We start from the raw sequence: 25669 nt of genomic DNA on the forward strand, positions 1-25669 counted from the left end.
TTCCTGTCCCTCATATTCCATCAGGCTACACGCCCTTAACGCAGTTAGTTTACCCTTTATCCATACCCAGAATTACGCCAGTGTTGGAAGCTACTATGAAGCGGCCCTGAGCAGGATTTAAATTTTACTAATTGGCTTTGTATGTTTATCTGTGAGTCTGTCCTAGGCCTCGGCCCCTTGCCTGGCAATGGGAGCTGATTCATAGTAAGTGAATCTTTATGAATCACTGGTATTGGCTAAGGCCTATAGTTGCCTGCAAGGCCAGAGATACCACAAAGGGCAAGAGAGGGCCACAGTGAAGGACACCTTGGCTCCAACACTAATTAAGTAAGTAGAGACTGCAGCTGAAGGAATTTCACCCCTGCAGTCTCAATCTTACCATAAATGTCATCCTAAAGATACGATGGTTTTCCTAAATCATCATAATTACTGCTTGGAGAAGTCTTTAAAGTGACTCCCAAGGTCCTGCTCATTTCCCACACTTTCCTCAGTTTCTCCGCCCTTTGTTTTGGACCTAATAAATATGGGTGATCCAGAGAAGTCTTTGTCTCAGCTCTCAGAGTATCGAGCTCAGCTAAAAGGTTTTGACCCTCCTGGAGCCCTAAGATCATTCCACTTGTCTCATTTTATTTAAGTCTATGCCATATATTTGTTTGGGAGATTGAGGATCTAGGTCAGGACCCGATATGCCAGTACAATTAGTGGACTAATTTGGTAATCACACACTCAGAATCCTAGCATCACATGCTTTAGATCTAGCCACCTCTGAAATGCCCCACCTATGATCAAATGAGCCTTTAGGGGAACATCTAGACACAAGCCATGATAGTCTCATACTATCAAAAAGAAAAAATGGATATTTATAAATAAGTATAAATAGAGAGAATACTTGTGATCTGAACACTAAAAAATATTTGTGAAATTTTAAAAGATATCAGTAAATAGAAGGATATTGCATGCTCATGAATTGGAAGATTTGATATTTGCAAAACATCTTATTACTTTGATCTACAGTTTTTAAGCAATCACTATCAAAATTGATGCAACTTAAGAAAATACTCAGAAGTGAAATAAATCAGACTTACATGGGTAAACATAACATTGTCTCCATATAAAAAACTGAAAGAGTGGAAGATCATAAATGTACAATAAATATCATAAAAGTGGAAAAGGAAGAATCTGATCAAAAGGAAAGAAAAACTGGGATGGAGGAGAGGAGAAAAGAAAGAAGACAAAACAATGTATATATTCTTTTATAAAATTTGTATATAATTATACTACTAATGTCTATTAGTTCATCAAAAAGAACAGTTTGTGCTTTCACTATTTTATCAATTTTTCATGTGTATGTCTTGAATCTGAGCAATTACTTTTGAAGATAACAATAAGCAATGTAGTAATCATTATTAATCTCCAAATTATTTTGTTTTGAAATTATGTATCATTGTTTTTATTTTTTTTTCTTTAAAAAATTCTCAAGACATTTTCACATTTAAAGGAAATAGACATCTGTTAGAATTACAAGAACTACAAGTAAGCAAAATAATCTTGAAAAAGATTGCGCTAGGTTTTCATTGACATATTGATTATCATTTCTCTTCTGAAATCTTGTTGGAATCCTCCCTGGCACCACAACTTTTGCATTCTGTGTGACTGTAACACCAGGATCATGTGGATGATCTCAGCTTGATAAGTAGCCAGGACCTTTGTATCATAGTTACAGAGGCATTCAAGTGCCTGCTTGAAAGGGTGCTATAAACTGAACACCAGGGAGACAGTTTCCTAGGTGGCCCTCTAGAGCAGGGTGTCCTAGAGCTGCTGTTTTTAAAACAAAATCTTTTTGAGCCTGAGATGGGTGGGATCTTACAGACCTGTGAATGTTTTCAAGGCTTGTTTGCTATTGTTCTCATTCAGAATACCTTGCTTTGTATACTTTGCTAATCATTTCAGCAACCAAGTTTTCCCTGGCTAGATCTTCAGAACTTTGCAGGCAGTTCCTCTGGCCACAGGCAAAAGTTTTCAAGTCATTCAATTTGGCATTTGCTCCTATTCCTCACTGTAAACCTTACTAACAACATGCTGCAGCCTGAACATTAGGTTGTCTTGAAATTTACACTGCCATATTAATTAGTCCTCTGCTTTTAATCTCAGTCTCTCACAAATTCTCTGAGAATGAGCAAACTGTAGACAAGCTTTCTGCAACATACAATGTGCATAGTCTTGAGTCAAACTGTTCACAGTGTCCATCTTCCCAACTGAAACATCATGAGCCTGGCTTTTACTATGAAAATTTCTAACACAATTCTGGTCTTCTGAGGTCTGACCAGAATCTGCCATCAATTATGGCTAATAGCATCTCAGGGCTTCTGTTGGCAGCATCTCCAAACCTTTCCAAACTTCTCCCCACAAGCCAGTTACAAAGGCTTCTAAACCACACATTTAGGTATAGATTCCACTCCTGGTACCAAAGTCTGGCTTAGTAAATTTCCCCATTGCTGAGACACAAAAAATAATACCCACAACTTCAAAGAGAAGTGGTTTATTTTGGTTTGAAATAGAAGTTTCAGTCCATGCTTGGCCATCTCCAATGCAGAAACTGCGTGATGGGAGGACAAGTAGGGTAGTATTTCACATTTTATGGCAGACAGAAATAGAGAGAAAAGGAAGAAATTGGATAGGGAGGCATATCCTTCCAGGTCACACCCCCAGTGACCTGAATCCAAGTGAGCAAGAGTGATGAGGTTTTTTATTTTTTTTTAATCTAACCTATAACAACAAAATAATTCCAAATTAATCAAAGATATTAATATAAGATCCAATACAGTAGAACTCTTAAAAGAAAACAGGAGCAAAGTTTATGCTATTGTATTTGACAATGACATTAGAAGTCCAGGTAACAGAAGTAAAACTGAATGAAATTTGCCATATGAAAGTTAAAAACTTCAGTACATCGATGGGCACTATCAACAGAGTTATAGACCCAAATGAATTAAAAATCATGAACATATAAAAAATCTTACAAATCTAAAACCATAAAACCAAACAACTTAATTCAAAATGATAAAGGAACAGGAATGGACATTTCTCCAAAGAAGATATATACATGTTCAGTATCAAGTAATCAGAATTCAGAGGCAAATCACAATCTACAATGAGATACCACTTCATATACACTGGGGTGGGTGTTATTAAAAAAAAACACCAGAAGTAACAACTGATAACAATGAAATGAAGAAAATGGAACATGTGTGCACTTCTGATGGGAAGGTGAAATGGAGCAGTCACTCAGGGAAATAGTGGCTGATTCATCATCAAATAGCTAAAAGTAGATTTGCCGTGAAACACAATATATATATATATATATATATATATATATATATATATATATACCAATTCCAAAACCAATTCTTGTGCTCACTTGACAAATAAGTGCATAAACAAAGAGTTGTATATGGGATGGGGGCTGGGGATTTAGCTCAGCGGCATAAGCACCTGCCCTGCAAGCAGGCAGTCATGAGTTCAATCCCTGGTACTGATAAAAAATAAATACAAAAAAGAGTTGTATATGTATACAATACAGTGTTTTTCAATCTTAAAAAGAATGAAAATCTAGCACATGCCATAACATACATGAAACTTTGGAACATTGTGCTAGTTTAAGACAATCATAAAAAGAAAAATTCTATATGAAGTTATTTATAAGAGTTTCACAGAGTGATAAAATTTACACAGAAGGGAAAAAGAATGCTAGCTGGTTAGAGAAAGGAGGACATAACAGATTATTATTTAATGAGTAGACATTTAGTTTGAGAAAATTAAAAAGTTCTCTAGATGACTGGTAGCAGTTGAATTTTCCTATTTATTCTTGTCTCTGGGAAGTGGCCATAAATTCTACCTCTTTCCATGCAGACTCCAGGGTTCCAGTCATGGACATTTACAGTGTGTGTTTTGTGGTCTAAGTCTTTACCTTGCTAAATCCCTAAGCATTCAACCAACAACTGGCCTTGTTTAAAACACAATTATATTTTATCAGTAGTACAGAAATAGTCTTCTGACATCTTTTTATTCCTCCCTGTGCTCCTTCTCACAAAGCTTGTGACCCCAAAGGTATAAAAAATATCATGCTTAGATTCATAGTTGGGAACACTCTTTTTTTTTGAACAAAGGGTCACTTAGTATGCACCTCAGGTTGTGTAGGCCCTCTGATCTTTGTTGAAAGTACTCAGCTCTGTTATTTAGTGTAAAAGCAGTTATGGATGACACAGTAATGTAAATAACTATGTGTGCCTCCATGTCAAAAAAAAAAAAACTATTACCAAAGCAGGTCATTAACAAATGTAACCCACACTTGATTATTTTTAAGACTTACCAATGGATTTTCACTGTCTTTAGAATAAAATACAAGGGATGATAAAAATATAGTGTGAAAGTTTAAATTTTAAAAATCATTAAAAAGCATATTGCCATTAATTCCTCCAAAATACTCCTCCTTGTCTAGCACACACTTATCCCATTATTATTCATATACTCTGAAGCAGTTCTGAAGTCTTCTTTTGTACAATCTAAAAAATGCAGCGAACACTGCTGCCAAGTGCCATTCATGGAAAGGCAAACATACAACACTTCAGCACACCCTCACCCACCTCGCTCATAGGATCTGGCACTAAGCAACCTTCGCTCTTCCCCAAAGTACAAATCATCATGCAAAGTAAACACCTGCATTGATTAACATGGGTCGGTAACACAGTGAAACTAACATTGAAACAGACTTCTGGACTTGCTTTGGAAAGTGCTGAGAAGAATTGCGTAAGTGTGTCTGAAGCAGGGAAAGGACTTTCAGGCGGATTAGTAGAACGTTTCTTTTATTGTATTAGATTTTGTTTTTTAGAAATTACTCATTCACCATATCCACCTTTCAAAGTTCTTTAACTGTATCTGCAAGATTTACTCGACTTTTCTCTCTCCTTTTCACTGCTGGGCTCTAAGATGTCCCCTGATAGGATCATGGTGTTGAAGATTTTTTCAGGAAGTGATCATGTCATGTGATGCAAACCTCATTCATTTAGTAGTTAATCTGCTGGTGAGTCTGCAGCTGAATGGGCCCTTAGCAGATGGGGACTTGTTGAAGGGAGGGGTCACTAGGTGTTGTATCTTGTCCCCAGCCTGTTTTCCTCTGGTTCATTGCCTTTTCTTGCTTCCTGGCCATGAGAATATGGGGTGCTTTCCTCTGCCCCATCCTTCCACTGAGGTGTTTCTACCTTAACTCAAGACTGAGCAATCAAGTTGACTGATCACAGCTGAAACTGCTGAAAATGTCAACCAAACTGGACCCTCCTCCCTAATACTGATCTACTGGAGTAGCTCGTCAGAGCTCTGGATTGACTAACACAATTTCCCAAATCTTGCTCTACTAACTTTATTTCTCTCTATACAGTGGGCACATATTTCTTCTTCCCCTTCCAATTATTTTAAAACAAATTTATTGTCAAAATGAAGCATATCAACTCTTCACTCTGAGTGAGGCACTCTTCTTGGTTTGCACAGTTGGTATCTTATAATTCACTCTTTTCAAATAGTAGCATTTTAAAAAGACCATCCCAGACCACCCTTTTCAATGACCTTCAGCGCTATCACTCTCTGTCAAAACGATTTAGTTACACTGTATACTTTATAGTGCTTTCTTTAAATGAAGTGACGGTCTCTATGTGGATGGTCCAGAGTATATACTCACCAGTACTCCACCTTCCAAGTAGACAGTAAAGCCTTGAAACAACTAGGCCAGTCCATTTCCTGTGGCCAGCTATATCCTTCACATGTAGCAAGTCCCAGGCAGATAGTCAATGTGTGAAAACTTGTTAATAACAGAAAAAATATATAGATACATTTCTAGGAGATGTTCTTATAATTATTTTGTGCTTTCAAAATAGAATGGACCATTAATATCAAAGTTTAATATATCTAATGGGTAAATCCCACAGACCATCTCTACTGGCAGCTTAATAACCATGATAACAAACCTTGCATTTTTATGTAATTATAAATAAAAAATTATTTATTTTGTACATCAAATTGTGCAGTATAAAATTAAATTTCATTGTTGTAATCATTTATCTTATACACTTCTGATAGTCCCCAAATGTTATAGTTTTAAATATTTTGCTATTATTATGTTACAAAAAAACCAATAAAAATTTCATGAAGTATTCAAATACAATAAAGCTATTACTCTTGTTTTACTTCTTAAAAGTTGATGTCTATGTTATTATCATTTTTGTTTTATCTTCTTTTTCATTGTTTCTGTTTTACATTCTTTAATGTGTTATTATCCCTTCTTTATATTTACCTTTATGTCCTTTTCTATTGTAACATTGTCATAACTTCTATAGACGCATTTTAATTTACACTTATTAAAATAAGTACTAAATATTTGTTTGCTCACAGATTCTGACTTCAGAATAAGTGAGTGATCCTCAGTCTCATTTAGTTGTTTGTTTGTACAACAGATGGCAATGAGCATCCTTCTTAGGGCTGCCCCACATCCTGGGAGACCACTGAAAGTACAAGCTGTGTGTTGGGACTGCGTTAGCTTTTGCTAATGAGTAGCTACAGCAGGAGAACATAATCTGAAAGACAGCTACTTCTTATGGCCAAACCACTCCAACTGTCTAAAAAAATGATTTCACATTGAACAGCACAACTATCCCAACAACTTTTCATAAGCCGTAGAGAGCTTGGGATGCTCCATTCTTCTTGACTTTCTTTGCTGGCTTCCAACTAGTTTCTATCCTCGTTAAAATGTAAATAGAAACCACCCCTGATCAGTGTATAATCTAACCAGTGAGAACTTCAGTGAGGCTAATATCCAATTTTGTATGTGTGACATATTCCTATTAATCCACCTCAAAACTTTATTACTCTCCTTGGTTGGCATGTGACACTGTTGATTTAAAAAGCCTTATACACCATTGTTAAAAGACCACTATTGTTGCTCATACCTTCCATTGTGGATCCAGGGAAGATTTGCTCATTAACCCCACTTACGCTGTCAATGTTTTAATTCTCCATCTCCTCATGTTGATCGCACCTTGTTGGCTCAATCTTTTCATGGATCTGATATTCACTCTAAAATTTAGTCGCAGCAATTTGGTTACATTCTCTTCTTTCTTTTTATACAAGAAATTGATTTAAAAAATCTTAAAATGTTTTTAACTGAATAAAAAAAGTTCTGTAGTCCTGAGGTCTCAATGAGGCATATCTTTCTCTGGCATCTTTAAAATAAAATTGCAACTCACAACAGAATGGTGTACATCCATTTACTTGGAACAGTGTGAATGACAAAAATGAGAGTTTCGTCACCCAGAAATGTAGGGGGACCATGCCATCTCTGTAATACGGCACATGTGAGATGTGTTTAGATTCTCACTGTCCTATCTACAGTTTTCCGTATACAGCAAAACATCAACAATCATTTTGCCAGCAAAATAATTTTTTAAGCCATACTTTTAAACACATCATTCAACCCAGGCAAACTCATTAGTGTCTTGATTAGCTTCACTGATAAAAATTACATGACTAATACTTCATGAAGTCTTTTAAGTATTAGATTTTTGCCATCGCTTCAATGGTCCATGAGGAGTCAATATTCTCATTATCAAATTTTATAGTTTTAGCTGTATCCATGTTTTTCTCATTTTTTAGCTTAAAGGGTGAAGGAGACATCTCACAGCAAAATAAATCCCCATCAGTTTATGTCCTTCATATTTACAAAGGCAGTGCTGTTTAATTACAGTCCTGTTGGCGCCCAAGCTACAGTTCAGAATTATTCAGTATGAGGCAGTAACTGAGTCTTTGATGTAGAGCCCTTAACAGGAGACAATGCAAATGACATTTACTAGCAATTTTTCCCCCATTAATGAACAGTACTTCAGGGAGTGTAAAGGCAAGAAGCATATAATTTCTGAACTATTTAAATTGCTAATTAGATCTGTACAGGAGGTGTATTCCTAATGCAGCCGATTACAAGGGCTCCTAAGTGTTTGCCTTACAGTTGCTAATTACTGCAGAAGCCAATTAATTGCTGTTGACTTTTTGTATTCTTTTGCATATCGCCAGTTAATATTTACATTTATAATGAAGACAAAATTGGCAAACACTGTGTCATTTTGTAATGAACAATTCCAGTGTCTAAACAATGAACACATTATCCTCATTTGTGCCTGAAGAGTATGGCTGATTAGCATATGTTCTGTGCAGCTAGAACATTGTTCTTTCTTCTCAAGAGTGAAAACATCACTTACGTGCAGGACACGCAGGTGCAAAGTCTCCAGGGCTCTGGGAATTGGTTCCCACCATATGCCACATATGTAACAGGCAACAAGACAGCAGGCATATAAAAGTACAGGATTGCAGTGATCTGGGCTTCTTTACATAAATGTGTTAGCTTTCCATTACTATAACAAATTCCTGAAATAACCAGTTTTTGCATAGTAAAAGTTTATTTGGGTCCATGGTTTCAAGATTTTAATTCTTGATTTGTTGGTCTCATTGCATTATGTCTGACAAAACAATATATCATGGTTGAAACATGTTGACAGAACAAACCTGTCCGGCGCCGCGTCTGTCCCGCAGAATGAGGCACACGAACACTTTGTCTCTGCAGGCTCCTTTATTGACTGGGCTACAACCTCAATACACGTCCGTCCTTGACGGCTTCCTACGTGTTGTGCGTCGGGCACTTCCTATACTTGGGCTTATATAGCTAATGTTATCCAATCATGGGATTACACGTGGGGACAGGCGATTGGGCGGCAACAAGGAAGCAATCAATCATTACCATATATGGCGGGGACAGTAAGCCGAGCAAGAACCAGGAAGCAGGATGTGTGCGCCATCTTGGGCACACGATGAGCGGGGGAGCAGCGAGGCGGTAGGCGGACGCCATCTTGTGGCTATATTCTCATGGGTAATACGGCAGGCTCCCAACACAAACCCACCGACCTAATGGCCAGGAGGTGATAGAGAGAAAGATAGGTCCAGTTCTCACTGTCCCCTGTAAGGGCAATTACCTGAGGGTTTCCCTAGCTCTTAAAGGCATCCATCCAGCATCTCCCAGTAGTGACATGCTGAGAGTAAAGCCTTAAACATATGGGGCTCCAGATCCAAACTGCAGCAGTTAGTATGAAGCAGGTGCTATGGAAAACTACAATTCTTTAGCACCCTGTATTTCTACTCATACTTATGCAGAAGAAGTTCTCATACTCCTGCGATTTCTCATTATAGATGCTGCAAAGGGAAAAAACAAATTTTCTGGTTTCCTTCACAACCATAATTGAACATGAGTTAGGGTCCATCAGTTGAATGCAGCTTTCCAGGTCTGCACTCAGACTCATACAGGCAAAGAGCACAGGGAACATAGTGGCTTTCCTGGCTGTGATTGCTGTTAGGAAGGATGGCGCAGTGGCACTATGACATCCACTGTTAGGTGCTCAGAGTCCACTCAGAAAAGAACAGCAAATAGCCCAAGGGAGGGCACAGGGAGCATTTTTAGGTAATGAGTTTTCTGGCTTCGCAGTCTGATGCCCAGTCCAGATTGGTAATTTTGAGGGCAACTCAATCACTGAGAAATTTGTTTTTCTGACAAAACCAGCCAGTTTCTTTTATTGGCTACTAAGAAAAATTGCATGCATTTGCCAGTTTTACAAAGGGTAGAAGACACATCCATGGCTGAGAGTGCTGTGTTTTATGTATTTTTCATCTTTATTTAATCAAATAATTTATTCAGATGCCACCTATTAAGACTTAAAGAAAATGCAGAGGAATCCATCTCTAGCTTTGGATTATAATGAAAGGCAAACACATAAACCACACACACAATGACATATGCCAACTTTGTCTGTGTTTTACACCCGCCAAGAAAGTAAGCCGGAGATAATTCTTCTCTTAACCAGCATATTTTCAGGATATGTGTTGTAAGCAGCAGGGGCCCCAAGTGATTTTTTTCAACCAATTTTCCAGCAGTAAAAAGGTAACTTCACCTGGCACACTGCAAACAGAAGAGAGGAGAAAGATGATTTTCCCCAAGAGCAAAAGTCCCCCAGCTCATCCAAGGTGGTCATGTTGTTCTGTCTCCATGCATGTCAGTATTTCCTGTAACACTGTGGACAGGTACCAGAGACAGGGTTAAAAAAAAGGAATAAATACATAAATAGAGACTAAAGTAGAGACGTTGAGATTAAAAATCGAAAGTCTCCAATAGACAAAAATACTGAAAAGAAGGATCTCTACTCACTGCAAAGACTTTTTAAAAAGCATGGTAAATATTCCAGAACATAATCTCCAAAAGTAGAAAAGCAAACAGCTCTGATTTGTTTTTTCGCCTTCTCCTTAGTATAAATACCACTGCCATGGCTAATTTCAATTTAGACGAGATTTCGCTGAAGACCGAATTGGGATATGTTCAGTAGCACAACATATATGACATTTTACTATACAGATGCAAACATAAGTAACTGGAAGAACATAAACAGCCACAAAATGTGGTGAAATCATTGCTAAATACAAGTTTTTATATTGTTACTCATTTTAACACAGCTCATTTAATTATATAAGCTTGTATAATTTAACATACAGTTTTATTTTTAATAACTGTTGCTCAAAATTCCTATTTTTAGCATTTCTTTACTAGGGAGCTGGCTTTGGTATACCACTCCAGTGAGCCACAAATGAGTGGAGGGGTCGGGCTCTGCTCCTTATTCCACACAGCTGAGTTTTGTTCATTTTCAGCAAAGGTTTCAGGATATACTCTGCTTTGTTAATCCTTTAATGAAGTCACCCTGGGTGAGCGGTGTTAATCTGACAGTTACTTCTTTCTTTAAAATGCTTCTAGGATCACATGTACTACTACTAATACACTATATGCCCCTGTTATTATTACTGATCCCATGTGTAGTTACAGCATTTACTGTGATGAAGGCTTACCATGTGGATATTACATTATTTCCCTGTACAGGGGAAAAGAAGTTAGCTACCATGTACTTATAACCAAGTTTTTAAACATTTTCAACAATTAGTCAGCATGCAATCAAAATCATAATAGTCCTAATGATAGGAAGATACCGCAGCATCACTGGTCTCAACCTGATTAAAATGTTCACAAGTATTCAAACCAATACAGTACTCAGACTGAAAATAATACAAGGGAATAGAGACAGACAGAGGTAAATCTGTAGACTTCAATATTCAGCTTTAAATACATTATGACATGTTATGTGTCCATAGATGAGTACATTAGGGTTTGTTATACACATAAACACACACACACACACACACACACACACACACACACACACACACACATTCTATTGGTATTTTAGTTTTATTTTTCAAGGAAAAAATGAGGATTTTAACATGATTTGGAAGTCCTAGCATAATCATTTCAAAGCTACTCATACAGTTTTCAAGATGTATTTGTTGTCACTTTGCCTATTACAACAATTGGTCATAGCTTGATTATTTCATTCTGATGACCAATTTCTTAATATGGAAAAAGATTAAAAATCACAAAGTCTGGGCATTAATGTGATTTAAGGCCAAGAAAAATTATGAAATATGTTCAGAGTCTTGACCTATGGCAGTGGTGGTGAACCTATGGCACATGTGCTATTTGTTTTTCTTTTAAGATGCTGGTGCATGAGCTGGTTTCTAAGCCTCAGTGTTCAGGTTGAGCTGCAGTGTCTGCAGTGGGTTTTCAGTTGCACTTTGGGCTCCGGGTCTCTAAAAGGTTCATCACCACTGACCTGCGGTACGCAGAGCGGACCCACAAGAAACAGCAGGCCTGCTGCACACTCACCCGCAGAGCACACATGAGCAGCCTGGCCTCCTGGGGAGGAAAAGCCGGTCTGCAGCCCAGTTCCAGTGCTCCCTTTCTGAGCTGCTAGAAAGGCTCTGCTGATTATGCTTCAACTTCTTCCTTTCTCCACTTCTTCAAGTTTAATTTCATGCATTAATTGCTCTGAAATGTCTTGAAGCAATGATACAGCCTCATGTGTTTTCTTGCTATTTCCAGACAGCAAAACCAGAGCTTCTTAGGAATAGTTCCTCCTCTGATGAGGCCACACGGATGTCCTGCCTCTAACGTTTCACTGATGCGAGAACACTGTGATAAATCAGCTTCCCGTGCAATTCCAGAACCTAAATGTGCAACATCCATCAAACAACTGTTTCTGGTTTTTTGCCCTCAGTGCTGTCCTTGGTTCCTCCCTCTGAGCAATTAAAGCAGGCTGCACTTTACCCTGTTCTGGCGGCCTCTGTGTTTCTTTAGGTCCTAAGCTTCTGTCTACACCTGCTATGGGTTTCCTCCTGTGGCCCTTTTTCCCTTCATGAGTCACACACACTCTCCTAACCTGTTTGACGGGGCCCTTCAGCCTTAGTGGGAAGAGTCTACCTGTAATCAAACCTAACTTTACTATGTCATTAAATGAAATTTAAAGAAGTACAAGAAAAGATTATTCTGAAAGAAAAAAGAAAAATACAAAGAAATAAATCACAAACTTAATTGCTTCAAGCAGAGTCTCTGTCTCTTGCTCATGGGGAAGGCTTCTTGTCACTGGGCAAGCCTTTCTCACTGGACTCCTCCACCCTCTGCACTGATTCTCTGAGCGCAGGAAGAAGGATGACATAATTCGGGTTGAAACGAAGGTCGCTTGGAGAGCTCCCAGCTATCCAGCTATCTAAACTACCAGAATAAAGAGTCTGAGACTGCCTCTTGAATTTAATTTTCTGTGTCGTCACACATCCAGTGATAGATGTGTGAGTTTCTTGATGAGTCTCCCTGGCGTCCCTGTGCACAATGAGTCTCCCAGACATCTCATCTGTGCTTTGTTCTCACCATGCATGCGCTTTGTTTGGAGCTGGTGATGACGGATGCATGTGACACCAAAAACCTCTAAGGAATCACTCAGACAAAAGGAACAGGAGAAGATTAGAAAAAAACAACTGGCTAGAAAGAAATTGGCGGGGTCCAGCAACAAAAGTCTACTTGCCAACATTTAGTTTTCTGTTAGGTCATATGTTTCCTCCTAACTAAACTTTATTCCTGGCTATTTATAGATATAAATGAATTTTTACTCTCCATGATAGCCAATACCTTGTCGTTTCTGGCATTTGACTGTCAGTCATGGGGAAAAGCAAAACCTTGTACAGAGAACACTCAGATGTAATTGCCTATGAGTAGAAAACAGAAGATATACTATTTTTCTACACTGAAGACCAAACCAAAACGCAACTTTAGATAGTTGGCAGATATCCCACATATTGCTGGACAGCTGCACATTATTTACAAGGGTTTCCAAAGTTTAAGTACTTTCAAATATTCACACTTCAGTTCTCTACCTTCAAGTTTCCAGATTAGCTGGGAGGTCCATAATCACAGCTTCATCACCTGATTTCAGGTCTGAATCTCAAAGCCTAAGGCTCCAGGCGCAGTGCAAGCCCCTTCGCAGTTTGATTTTTCTTAGGCTTAATGCCTCTTCCCACCTCCCACTTTTGTGTGATTTTTATATCAAGTCTCCATGTGGTTGCATTTAAGTTCTATTCAAGTTCAAAGAAGTCAAAGTGACTTTCAGTTTATTGTCACTTAGAGCCAAATTTTGCTTGGTGTAGGGGATTTAGGCTTTAGTTTATGTGCATATGTGTTTTATGCAGCCATGGGTTGATATCCATGGACATGTATGTTTATAGCAAACATTTTACTTTTGTAAATGAAACTCATATTTTGTCTACGTTTCAATGACTTTAAAGGTCCAAGATCTGTAATAATTTGTATTTTTGCCGAACCATTCCAGCTCCATGGGTCACAAGTGGGATGAATAGGAGCAACCAGGTCAGTGGGTGCACCTGGGTGCCTGACTGATTTCAGACTACGCACCAGCAGGACCTTAGTATTTTCTTCTAGTCCTGAGGTGCTCAATAACTTTGGTCAAAAATTATTAAAATTCATCTGACAATACAAGTAACTGATATGTGAAATATAAAGATGTCTAAGAATGTTTAAAATATTGCTAATTTATGAGGTGAAAATATGCACAGGCAACATAATTCAGGAAAACCTAATTCAGACCTAGCTAATAGCTCACAGAAACAAGGACATTAGGAGACTGAAAGTACCGATTTTATCTCCCTTCAAAGTCTTAAGCAAAGGTTATAAACTGTAAAGTTCCCAAGACCCAGGAACATAGCAATATCCATGTACAAAGGAAATCAGGTGCCAAGGACATCCAGGGAGACCAGGCCAGGCAGAGGGGTCGTGCCTGCTCACTCTGCCCAAAAGGCAAAGGCATCCACACAGGGTGGGTCTCCCCTGTCACCAGAGAACTCTGAGAGCACCTAGGGCCACCTTCTCCCGCCTTCTCCGGAGACTCCTGCTGAGTGGTGGGATCAGGATGACCGTTTCCAGACGGCTTTCCTGGAGCGAGGTCCTCTGCCTGGCAGGAGGATGTGGTCTTCAGGGGCTTCTTGGTGAGCTCCTGATGGTGGTTTCCTCTTTGCTGTCCAGAGCAAAGCAGGTGCTGGGGTTTCCCACAGGTGCTGGAAACTGCTTCCCATACCTTGTGCTCTTGTGGCTGGAACACACACAGTGGCCATCACTCACGGATCAGAACTGATCCACATGGCACTTGAAAGAACGAGGCATGAAAACAGACTTCCTAGCTGAGTCAGGATCCTGTGTTACAGAGGAAGAAGAATGTACTCGCTAAAACCAAGTCCATTGGTGAGTGACACCAAGATATCCTTCCCTCTCAGACATTCCATGTAGGCTGTGCCGAGGTAAAATGTCACTCCTTAGCATGCTGGGATCCTCTCGAATATGCTGTGGGGAAGGCAGCTATCGGCAGGTTTAAGGGTGAGGGGTGGGAAAGTAAAAAATTACTCCAAGCTCTTCGGGACCACTTTAGAGGTGAGCTGACTTCCCCCTATACTGCTTCTTCTGTTTAGTTCGGTTTTTGCTACAGGTGGCAACAGTCAAAATAAAAGGTCACATGTGGACTAAGCACATTCTAACTGTTGAAAAGGAAACCCTTGCTTTGCTTACCCTGCACTGGGCCTCCTCCCGCGGAATTCAAGGGCGCCTTCTATTCACAGGCGCCCCAGGCCAGCAGCCTCAGGGTCTGAACTGATTCTCGGGGTCCCCTTCACAGTCATTTCGGTTTCGGGGACTCTGTGGCCTCAGGACGCCCATGCACAGCCCTGTTAATGCAGTGCAGCTGGCAGCAGCCTGCACCATACTGTTAACCATGCTCAGAGAGACACTCTGAGGAAAGGACTTTTGAACCACTGCGAAACACTGGGCCAACAGTGCACACTGCAAGGGCTGGTGTTGATGATGTGTCCTTTATGGTAACAGTTCTTTTTAACCTTAGTCACTGTAAATTTTGATCACTGCTTCATGCATGCACACAAACTGCCATAACTAATTTTAATTGTGATGTATTCTTGGGATAAGTATATTTTGGCTTTTTGTTTGTTTTGTTGTTTTTGTCTTTTTGAGACAGGATTTTGCTATGTAGTTCAGGCTGGCCTTGAACTGTAGAGGAGGTTGGCCTCAAACTCACAGCCTCTTCACACACAGCAAACTCACAGGCCTCCTGCCTCTGTCTCTCCAGTGCTGGGATTACAGGCATGGGCCATTCTGCCTGGGTTTTGTTTTTTTGTTCTAAACTATTTGTTTACATAACAAATAGTTAGTAAGCAGCTACTAGATAGCATTCATCTCTTCTAGGCATATACAACAGAAAAATAAGTCAACACTGCCCCGAATTTAAATTCTATCAGGGAAAAGAGATAACTGACAAATATAAAAGTAAGTATGTTATAAGCATGTAAGAGTCAAGGAAGGACTGAGATGGAAGGCCAGTCGGTGGCGGGCCAGGCGTATGACAAAGGCCTAAATAAAGGATCTATTAGAACAAACAGCAAGCAAGAAGGGAGGAAAATGTGTCCACTTAACGGAGGTGAGCTCCAGGAGAAAATGGACTTGCTAACAAGGCTGTGAGATTCCTTCCAGAGGGAGGAGGAGGGACAGGGCCTCTGCAGAGGAGAGATGTGATCTGATTTTCAGTTTTAACATAATCACTCAGAGCAGCTCTGTGCAGATGCCAGAGAGAGGTCAAGAGCAGAAATTTATCAAATTAAAATGGAAATTGTCTGCCTTTCTGGTATCAGGCCATAATGCTGTCAGGGCCTCCGTTCCTACGTTCCTAAGACAGGAAAGTGACTGATACTCAGCTCCGAGGATTCCAGAGGGGCAGGGGCTGGAACATTAATGGCAGCAGAAGAAGCCTGAGAACAGGTAAGACTTTATCTATTGGGATGTTCTCCACCCGTTGCAAACCATCACACACAGAGGATTTGCTTCCTTTTCAGCTGTGGGATTTTACATCCCTTTTTCCCTTTGAATCATCAGTTCTTTTTTAATTTAAAAAAGCAAAACAGAAAAAAGGATAGAAATGATATAGAATTTCAAAAAATAGGAAATTAATACTAACTAATATATTGCATATTATCTTAGAAATAGTTGTTCAGGTTACAAGATTTAGGCATAAAAAAATCAAACAATGAAAGCACAAACAGTTCTTTTGAATGAACTAACAGAGCTTAGCAGTATAGGTATCTATCTTGTACATATATGCATACATACAAACATGTATACACACATACATGTAATATTTTCCCTTCTTCCTCTCTCCTTTCCTGTATCCCAGTTGCTCTTTTGGTTTGAGCACTTTCTTTCCCTTTCATTATCAAAATATTTATTGTACATTTTGTATCTTATTACTCTTTCAGGTTTTTATACTAATGAGACAATATGATATTTACAAATATGAATCTGATATATTTCACTTATGTGTATGGTCTCAAGTTGCCTCCATTTACCTTTAAAAGCCTCAAAATTATCCTTATTTGTAGCTGAGTACTATTCCATTGTATAAAAATACAGCATGTTTTTCATCCATTCCACAGTATTGCTCAGTTTTATTTTTTGTTACAACTGCAAATTGATTTCCAAATTTTTTTCTCATAATCAAATTCCTCTGTTTCTCTCATGACTTCTGGCTTTTCCACGTTGCTTCAAAAAGCTTTCCATGTCAAAAATTAGTAATTTTACAATTTATGATTTTGGAGATTTATGTGTAGAATATACTGAATCTGATAGTCTAAAACACAGTTGATGGAACAGAGAGACAAGGATTGCAGATGAAAAATGCTCAAATCCTTACTAAGAAAGTGTTTTTACAGAATAGAAGTGTACTTCTCCTCAAGTCAGGGCTGTGGAAAGCACTGTGAGCACCCAGGCTCTCCCTCTCCACCTACTTGGCAGGCTGTGATTTTAACATATCAGCATCTGAGCAGAAGCAGCCTGGGCGCCCACAGTGCTGTGCAAAAGGGACCCTGTCAGGAAAGCTTCAGGTGCACACTGGGTTCTGAGAGAATCAGTGATCCTTGCACCCCGTCTTAAGGGAACTAAGTTGCTACTACATATGCAGAGCTGGTCCTTATTAATAAAAGCATCACAGGTAAGTAATCATATTACAGCATGGGGTTAACCTGTTTTTCTGATTACCTTCTTGTCTCCAAGACAAACTATCCAACACCCACAACCTAAAGGATGAGAGGCTCATTATCACAGTTTGTAGAGGTTTTAGCCCATCCTCCACTGACTCCAAGGCAGGGTTCCATGGCAGAGGAGAGATAGCTCATGGCATGGGAACAGGAAGCAGGGGCAGCAACCAAGGATGAGGAAGGGAGACAGATCCTTCTGGGCCAAGACCCCATGACCCCTTCCTCCTACCAGGTTCAGCCCCAACATCATGGGGAGACTGATTCACTGCTGAGCATCACACCTTCTCACCACCCCCCATCCACTAACCTCCTCACAGTCCCACCTATGAATACAGGAGCCTTTGGGAGGACACCTAGATATGAATTGTAACGTTTGCTGTATGACCTCTGAGGAATAGAAAACCATTGGCAATAATAATGAAAATGAATTATTGCATGGGGGAATTTAGGGATTTAAAAAGGAAGAAAATGAAGGCAATACAATATTGGGGTCCAGAAGCCTTATTAGGGAAAAAAGTGCAGTATTCTAGATATGAAGAGTAGACTCAGATGATTAATTGATATGCAGAAGCTAAGTGAGGGGAGAGACAGGATCTCGTGCCGCGCTCAGAGAGAGGCTTCTCGTGCATCTTGAGGAGGCGTCTCCTTTCCTAGTGATTTATTCTGGGCTATAGCTCTATGAGACACTCCTGTATTAATGGGGAGGGCCATACTGCCTTCCTCTGTTGACTGCTGTCCCTCCAGCCTCAGGGGACCCACTTGTCACCTCACAGTGACTGTGATATCTCCTACTGCAGAGGAGAAAAATTTTTTAGCTGTTGCAAAACATTTTCTAGTGATTTAGGGATCTAGCAGTCTACCAGCTCACTGCTGTAATGAGCTGCAGGGCTTCTCCCTTGGATTTTGCAGGACGTGCCCTTGAATTATTTATACTACAGCAGCCACCTGCCTGGGATGCTTTTCCATTTGTCGGTGCTCACTCGGCCTCGTCGCTGGCATTGCAGCCACAGCGGCCCCACCAGCCCCATCAGAGCTGTGCTGGCCTGAGCCCCTGCTCTCTGCAAGGCCTTTCCCACTACAGCCCAGGTCTACATCTGAGCAGCTCCGCAGGCTGCGTTCTGAAGAGCTGTACTGGTTTGGTTGTTCAGTCAGGTGTTGTTAACTCTGGTGCTGGGGAAAGTCTCTCTCTGCCCTTTTCCTGGAAAATTTATGTTGGTGAATGGATATGCTTCTGTTGACAAGAGATAATCTGGGCTATGGGAAGGAGACCCGAGCCAACTGCACTCACTCAGAGTGTAACCCTAGGCTGCTAATCGAGCACTGCCTTTACTCTTCTTCCTCCTCTTGTACTAAAAGAAACATTAAATGCATTGGTGGACAGCAAGAGGTATGATTTAGATTCAGGAAATTGAAAACCTAGACTGCAGTAAATTAAGAGAAGACAGTCACAGGAGAGTTTGTAATGGCTTTCCCGTGTCTTAGTGCAATGCTTCCGTTTTTTATTTTTTTTTTATTCACCTCACAAACACTGTTCACAAACAACGGCAAAGAACAGAAGCTGTGATTTATATTTATAGACAGGTGTACATGCACCCTAACTTCCTGCTGCCTCCTCCCTTGCGCTCCAGACCAGAAGCAATTCATAGAGGCCGGCCTAAATAAACATTAAGGAGGCAAGGCCACAGACTGACAGCCAGGAAATCGATGGTCTCCAGAAACCAGAGAGAAGGATCAATGAAAGAGATCAGGCATCACCAGCTCGGGCAAGTGAGGCCATTGCAGGTGGAGCTGGCTTGCTCTGCCTCGGCCAGTGCCCTTGGCGGCAGGGTAAAGTCTCTTGCACAGAAGCACACAGCACGCAGCTGGTGCAGGATGCACCAGAGCAGCAGGGCCTGAGCAATGACCCCAGATGAGAGGGATTTATGTGGAGGCCTTTGGGAATTTTCCATTGCTTTTCCAGCATCAGTGCACATAGCTGGACAGTTGCCCACAGGAAGTAGCACAGATGTGTGTTTTGAAAACCGTCTGTGTTTTTGTTTTTTGCTTAGTTATCTTTTTCTGGTTTTACTCATTACTTTTCCCTGGACACAGACCAGAGAATTTAGCCTTCTGTCTCCCCTTGTGTACATTCATGCAGGCACACACATAGACACACAGACACACAGACACACACTCACACTCACACACACACACACACACACACTCTCACACACACACACACACACACACTCACACACACACCTGTTTAATATTACTTTACTAAGAAGAATGTTTAGACCCAAATGCACAGTGAATATGCATGGAAATTGTTGCAGTGAAACTTGTCCATTTTCACGTGTCTCATTCACGAACTCTTGAAACATGGACATTAACTCACAAACTCAAAATGCCAAAGGAACAATGAAGGATAATTACATTGTTGGATTTGCAGGTTAACTCCCCTTTTGCGTATGAAAGAATGAAGAATACCTATGTTCTTACAAAATACAAAAACTAAAATAGGTAGGAGGAAAACAAATTAGCCTTGGCCTATCCATGGACTTGGTCAGTTAGAACCTGAAAACTCAAGTCTTCACTCCTAGGTACTGCCTACTTGAAAGACAAAGCCATGTGTTGATGTGCCTGGGGATTTCTGTTTAAGGAATGGGGAGATGGCCTCCGTCTGACAAGAATAAATTGAACAGCAAGTGAGGATGGGGGTAGGAATAGTGGAAGTTCAATTTCCTGGAAGACTAAAAGATGACTGGAATTTTAGGAACAGGGTAGACCTGAAACTAATACTTTTAGTTGCAAGAAGCTGAAAAAGCACGGCATCGCAGTGTCTCTTCTTCCTGGACTGATGGTGCCTCACTTTGTGTGAGCAAATTCCTTGTCTGCAGAATGGTAACAGCTCAGTGACTCAGTTTCTCTGCTCACTTTGAACAGCCAGTAGTTATGGAATATCCCCAGATCACCTGGCTGCCCATCGGTGCCCCAGCTGACCCCACATGCAAGAGAAAGCCAAGAGCATGCCAACTCATGCCCCAAGAAATGCTCACTCAAACCCTGGCTCATTACCGAAATACACTGCTGCTTGTTTCTCTTGGCGGGGGGGATTGTTTTGTTTTGCTTCCAGCTCAGATATGGGCTCTTTGTTTTTTTATTTTAAAGATAATAGAATTCAATAAAATACAAAAGAATAAAGCCAATCAAATCAAAGCAGTGAAACTGGTGCAGAACTTCGAAGCAGGATACTAGGAACACACAATGGCCACCATAGAGTATCTTGTTATCTTCACAATCATTGTCCATTCTATCAGATATAACAAAATCAAACCAAAATTAACCACAGTGAAACCAACCAAAACAGAACACTGAATAAGGCAAAACAATTAATTGGAACAAAACAAAACAATGAAATAATACTGGGCCTCAAAAACAAGATAGGAGGAAATCACCCATGTTTGCTATATTGTATACTGTCACCTTCCCAACAGAAGGTCAGACTGCTGGCCCCAAGCCCACAAAGTCAGCCAGACAATACAAGCATTCAGCTGCTATTTGGGCCTCAGTTGCTGTCAATTCAGCCTGTCCTCCGAACCAGCCCATTGTTTACGGTTGAGGGGTGGGAATTCTTGATTCTTGATTCTCAGCCTGTGCCAGTAGGCTCATAGAAGGTGCTATTTGATTTCTCTCTTCCTGGCCCCTGTGTGGCTTGCATGGCTTACCAGAAAGGCTGGCTAGGTGGCTTCTTGGTGGGCTCCTCCCAGTCCCAACATGGCCAGTTCTCAGGAGATGCTGACATCTCTCTTCCTGGGACCCACATGGCTTCCATTACTGCTGTTTTAAGTCACTTATGACGATCATTTATTGTGTAACAAAAACTAACAGATTCAACACAAGTAAAAAACCATTGTGGTCCTGGGAATTGCCAGGACATGGGAATTAATTAAATTAAAATTTAATTTAAATTTTATTTGCATTGTCTGATCAATCAGAAATTGCTGTGGAGCCTATTAGGAGATCTGTTTTTTCACTTCCTCTCATTTGAGCAGGGCAGGGTGGGCATAAACTCATGTGTGTTTTCTTATCCTCTTGCTGGTGCCTCCTCTTGGTCAAAAACAGCAGGAAGGCAGAGGACAAATGAACGCTGTGATCTACTCTGTGGAGCTGAGCCTCCTGGGGTAGAACAGAGGTGAGAGGAGAGTCAGGAGTGGTAGTAGAAGGAGTTATTATTAGGGGTTATTATCAAGTAAAAATATCCGATGCTTTCTAAATAAGGACCTTGCTCTTCCCTCTAACGTCTTTCTAGGTGATGTCTTTTCTAGGTGATGTCTACTCCCACACTGTAAGCGGTCCTCCATAAGTACACAGGGATAATCATATCTGCTTACATGTTGCTCTCAGCCCCTAAAAGTCTCCTTTCTTCTGGTCTTCCTGGAAAACATTTTTAAATTTGTCAAGGGCAAGAGGTCCAGCTCCTGTGGACTCTTCTCTAAACCTCCACTTTAAATGTTCAAATTATCAGGTAGCTTCATATAACTTTAGACTTCACTTCTTCCTTCTACACAAAGGAGAAACCATGTTCTCTCCCATGAACTGATCACTTCATACTTAGTAAGTAATCAATAAATAGTCAATAAATTATTATAAAGTAGTCTAGACGTATAGTGGCAATAAAAACACGCTGCCCCTGAGTGTAGATATGGAATAACTGGAAAACTAAATTCACGTATATATGTACTTAGGTATATATAGACATACACTGTATATGTGTGCACACATTGAGAGGTTGAGATGGAAGAATAATCTTTTTCTTTTATGAAGCCATTATAGTTTTTTTTTTTGGTTTGTTTGTTTGCAATGATTCATGCATATCCCTATAAGAGGATTGATTCTGTGCTTGCTGTCATGGGACCTATTGAACTTTTGCTGGGAGAAATGTATCCTCCCACTTCCGTGACCTCAGCTCTGTGCCCCATGGTGCCTGGCCAGCAAAACTGAGCAGAACTTGTAGATGATCAGTGGGGAGAAAAAGCAAGAAGAATGTCAGGTATTTTGCCAATCACCTGCCCTTTTCCTCTGTGTTGAAAATAATACAACTGCTTAGAGGCTGAACCTTCAACTTGGAATAAAACAAAACTTCTGAAAGTACCCAAGACAGCCATAAACAACAAATCATGTAATGAGGGACAAACTGTTGTTGTTATAAGCCATGAGATTTGGGGAGTTTTTGTTACCACAGCCTTCACCATAACAGCTAACTAATACATAAACTTGTATTTGTTTTCCCAATTGAATGCCAGTTATGAAGACAACATATTTCATAAATTTAAGGTAAGGCAGCTTCCCTCATTTCCAAGCCAGTTAGTGCCCCCTTCTTATACTGGATCCTACTGTAAATGGTTAAAAAGAAAAGACCACAGATTTGCAGGCTGTCGTTCTACAGTTAAAAATGAGGACAATGTCTTAAATATTCCCAGAGCTGTGAAGCAGTCCACCTCATGAGCACCGGGAAGCCAAACACCATTCTAAACCTCTTCACTGGCAGTATTTATAAAACGCTCCTGCTTCCGTTTCAAGGAGCAATAAAAATGATGGAGGGTGCGGGTTTCCCTGACTGTGAAAAGCACTTTGAGTTGATAAAGTTTTATGTAGTCTATCACTTCCCCCAAACACAGGAGTTTGTTGTTATGGAGGGTAAGCAGAGAGGTGACGGCTCACCTCACAGCCAGACAGCGTCTCCATCTACCTCAGGCTCCCTGGCACAGGCAAGGAAATGGGACTGCTTTCCTATGGTGCAGAGCAGTCAACCGAGGACATGCCTGCATTCTTCACTGAGAACTGTCAAAAAGTAAGATCATGGGACACCGGTACGTGCAGTCTGTCACATGAACAGGAATTCCCCAAAGCCCAGCAGCCCTTTGTTTTTGTGTGTGTTTCCAAACGGAGATGATTTGAAAGGCAAGAAACAGGACAGGGAGGCTTACATAGCACCCTGCTGTTTCTTGGAGGCTTACATAGCACCCTGCTGTTTCATTAGACTGATATGCGTTCATTTCCCTTCAAACCTTCTAGAGAAAGGAAGCAAGAATTTCCCTTCAGACCGCTGAGCCTCGCTGCTTCGTCTCCCCCTGTGAGCTGCCTATGATGCTGCTGTGGTTGAACCCTCATCCTTGCGGCTGTGGTCCTTCGCCTACCCTTCCCCAGTGCTCTACCTTCCAACTGCGCACCATCATCCGTGACTCCCTGTGGGCTCTTAGCAAACTGATTTTCTGTGCCTTTCCCTAGCATGAAGACAAACACGCCTCCCTTTATTTCAGGGTTAGTCTTCACAGGAGGCCAAGCCAACCGTGTACAGCAGGTGATCTGAAGAATGTACACAATCTGCTCTTCTCTGATCCATCCTGTATTCCCAAAATGAAACACAAAACATCCACCAGACATGGGCTTATCCAGAACTCCCTGGTGTGGAAAGATTAGGGGATATGCTTCTGTATTCTGTGATCTGCTTGGTTGGGGCCACCTGGGGGTTGTGTCGAATCCTTGTCTGCTTCTCTGTGATGAGGTCAAATCATTTCTCATCACATCAAATCACACCAATCTCATCCGACCTGGAGGTAATGCTTACTCTAAAAAATCAGCTGCAGACTGCTAAGCTTTCTGATCTATCTCAAACCCTCATTTTCAATATTTCATGAGATACATATCCGCAGGCTGGAAAAATGTAAAAACTGTTATGTTGTCGTGATCTAGGGCTTAAAGGGGCTTTTCCTGGCTGTGAGGAGAAAGATTGTCAACCTACAGTGCACTGACAAAGTTCTGGAATTTGTACTGAGCTCAGCTTTCATGGCAAGCCAATGCATAAGGCAAATCACAGCTTATTTTGACCTATGTAAAATTATTACTGATGGCACCTTTAAGTGTAGCTTTCTGAGATCACACTGCTTATTGTTCAAGCTTATTCTCCCATTCCCTCACTCGTAGATCCAGTTACAACAAAATTTTAAAGGCGTAGTTGGCAGTACACCAACAGTGTTTTAATAAAGTGAGAAAAATCACAATTTGCTCATGTGAAAAGCGTTTCTAAGGTCTACAGCTTGTCAGGTCAAGCTGAGCCACTCAACCTGTCCCCATCTTTCCTTAGAGGATGGAGATGCTAACATGTGTCTTACCTGCCTTGCAAGATGGCTGTGAATTTAAATGTACAGAGATAGTTAGAAGAAGCTTGAGATCAAATTAAAATGATTATTGAGTATAAAATACAAATAATCCAATTCTATGCATCTCATCATTTGACAAACAGCAGATAATGCCTGTGGCAAAACAGAAAATATCATGTGAAGATACTTGTAGATATGAACTTGGATCCTAGCTTCACAAACAAATAAGCAACATATTGTTGGAAGCAGAGATGGAGATCACCTTCTCTACCACTACTTTCAAAAGCTAATGCATACTAAGAGCTGCAATAGTTCAGGCCTATGACACATTCCTTATCCTATCTGAACCTCATGATCCTCTATAAGTATAAATTTAATCATTGTTACTACTGTACCCAAGGAAATTTTGAAGTTTGAAATATCGAGGCCAAGAGTAACACTGAAACTTATGACACGATATCACCATTCTGGTAAAGGGCTGTCATGAGGTTAGTTTTAACTATTTTGAGTGTGGGTCACCCCTTTGATGGAGGTCATCCAGAAGCAGGTCTAGAGTACTGAGGAGGACAATCTGAGTTGCACATTCAATGGCATCAGTGTCTGCCACACCTTCAGGGTTTTGTCTCCCCAAGGGAGTTTTAACGGAAAGAAGAAAAAGACCACTGTCTGGAGTGATCATTTCTGCAAGAAGAGCTGAACTTCCCAGAACTTGATTTCTGGGCCTTTCGGGAGTCATGCCTGAGATTTTGTCCTGGGAGGCCCACTCAGGAGACAAAAGCCTCAGGATCTTCTTTCATGTGCTTGCAGATATCCCATCCTTAGGGAGGAAGAGTTGCACTGTAAATCATCAGTTACTCCAAAGCTCAGAATTCCAGAAAGTTTTGTGACATCTGGAAAGTCTATCATGACTA

Source organism: Cavia porcellus, unplaced genomic scaffold (assembly GCF_034190915.1).
Source record: "Cavia porcellus strain 051 isolate PalLab524CR breed Dunkin Hartley unplaced genomic scaffold, mCavPor4.1 scaffold_1, whole genome shotgun sequence".
Lineage (NCBI taxonomy): Eukaryota > Metazoa > Chordata > Mammalia > Rodentia > Caviidae > Cavia > Cavia porcellus.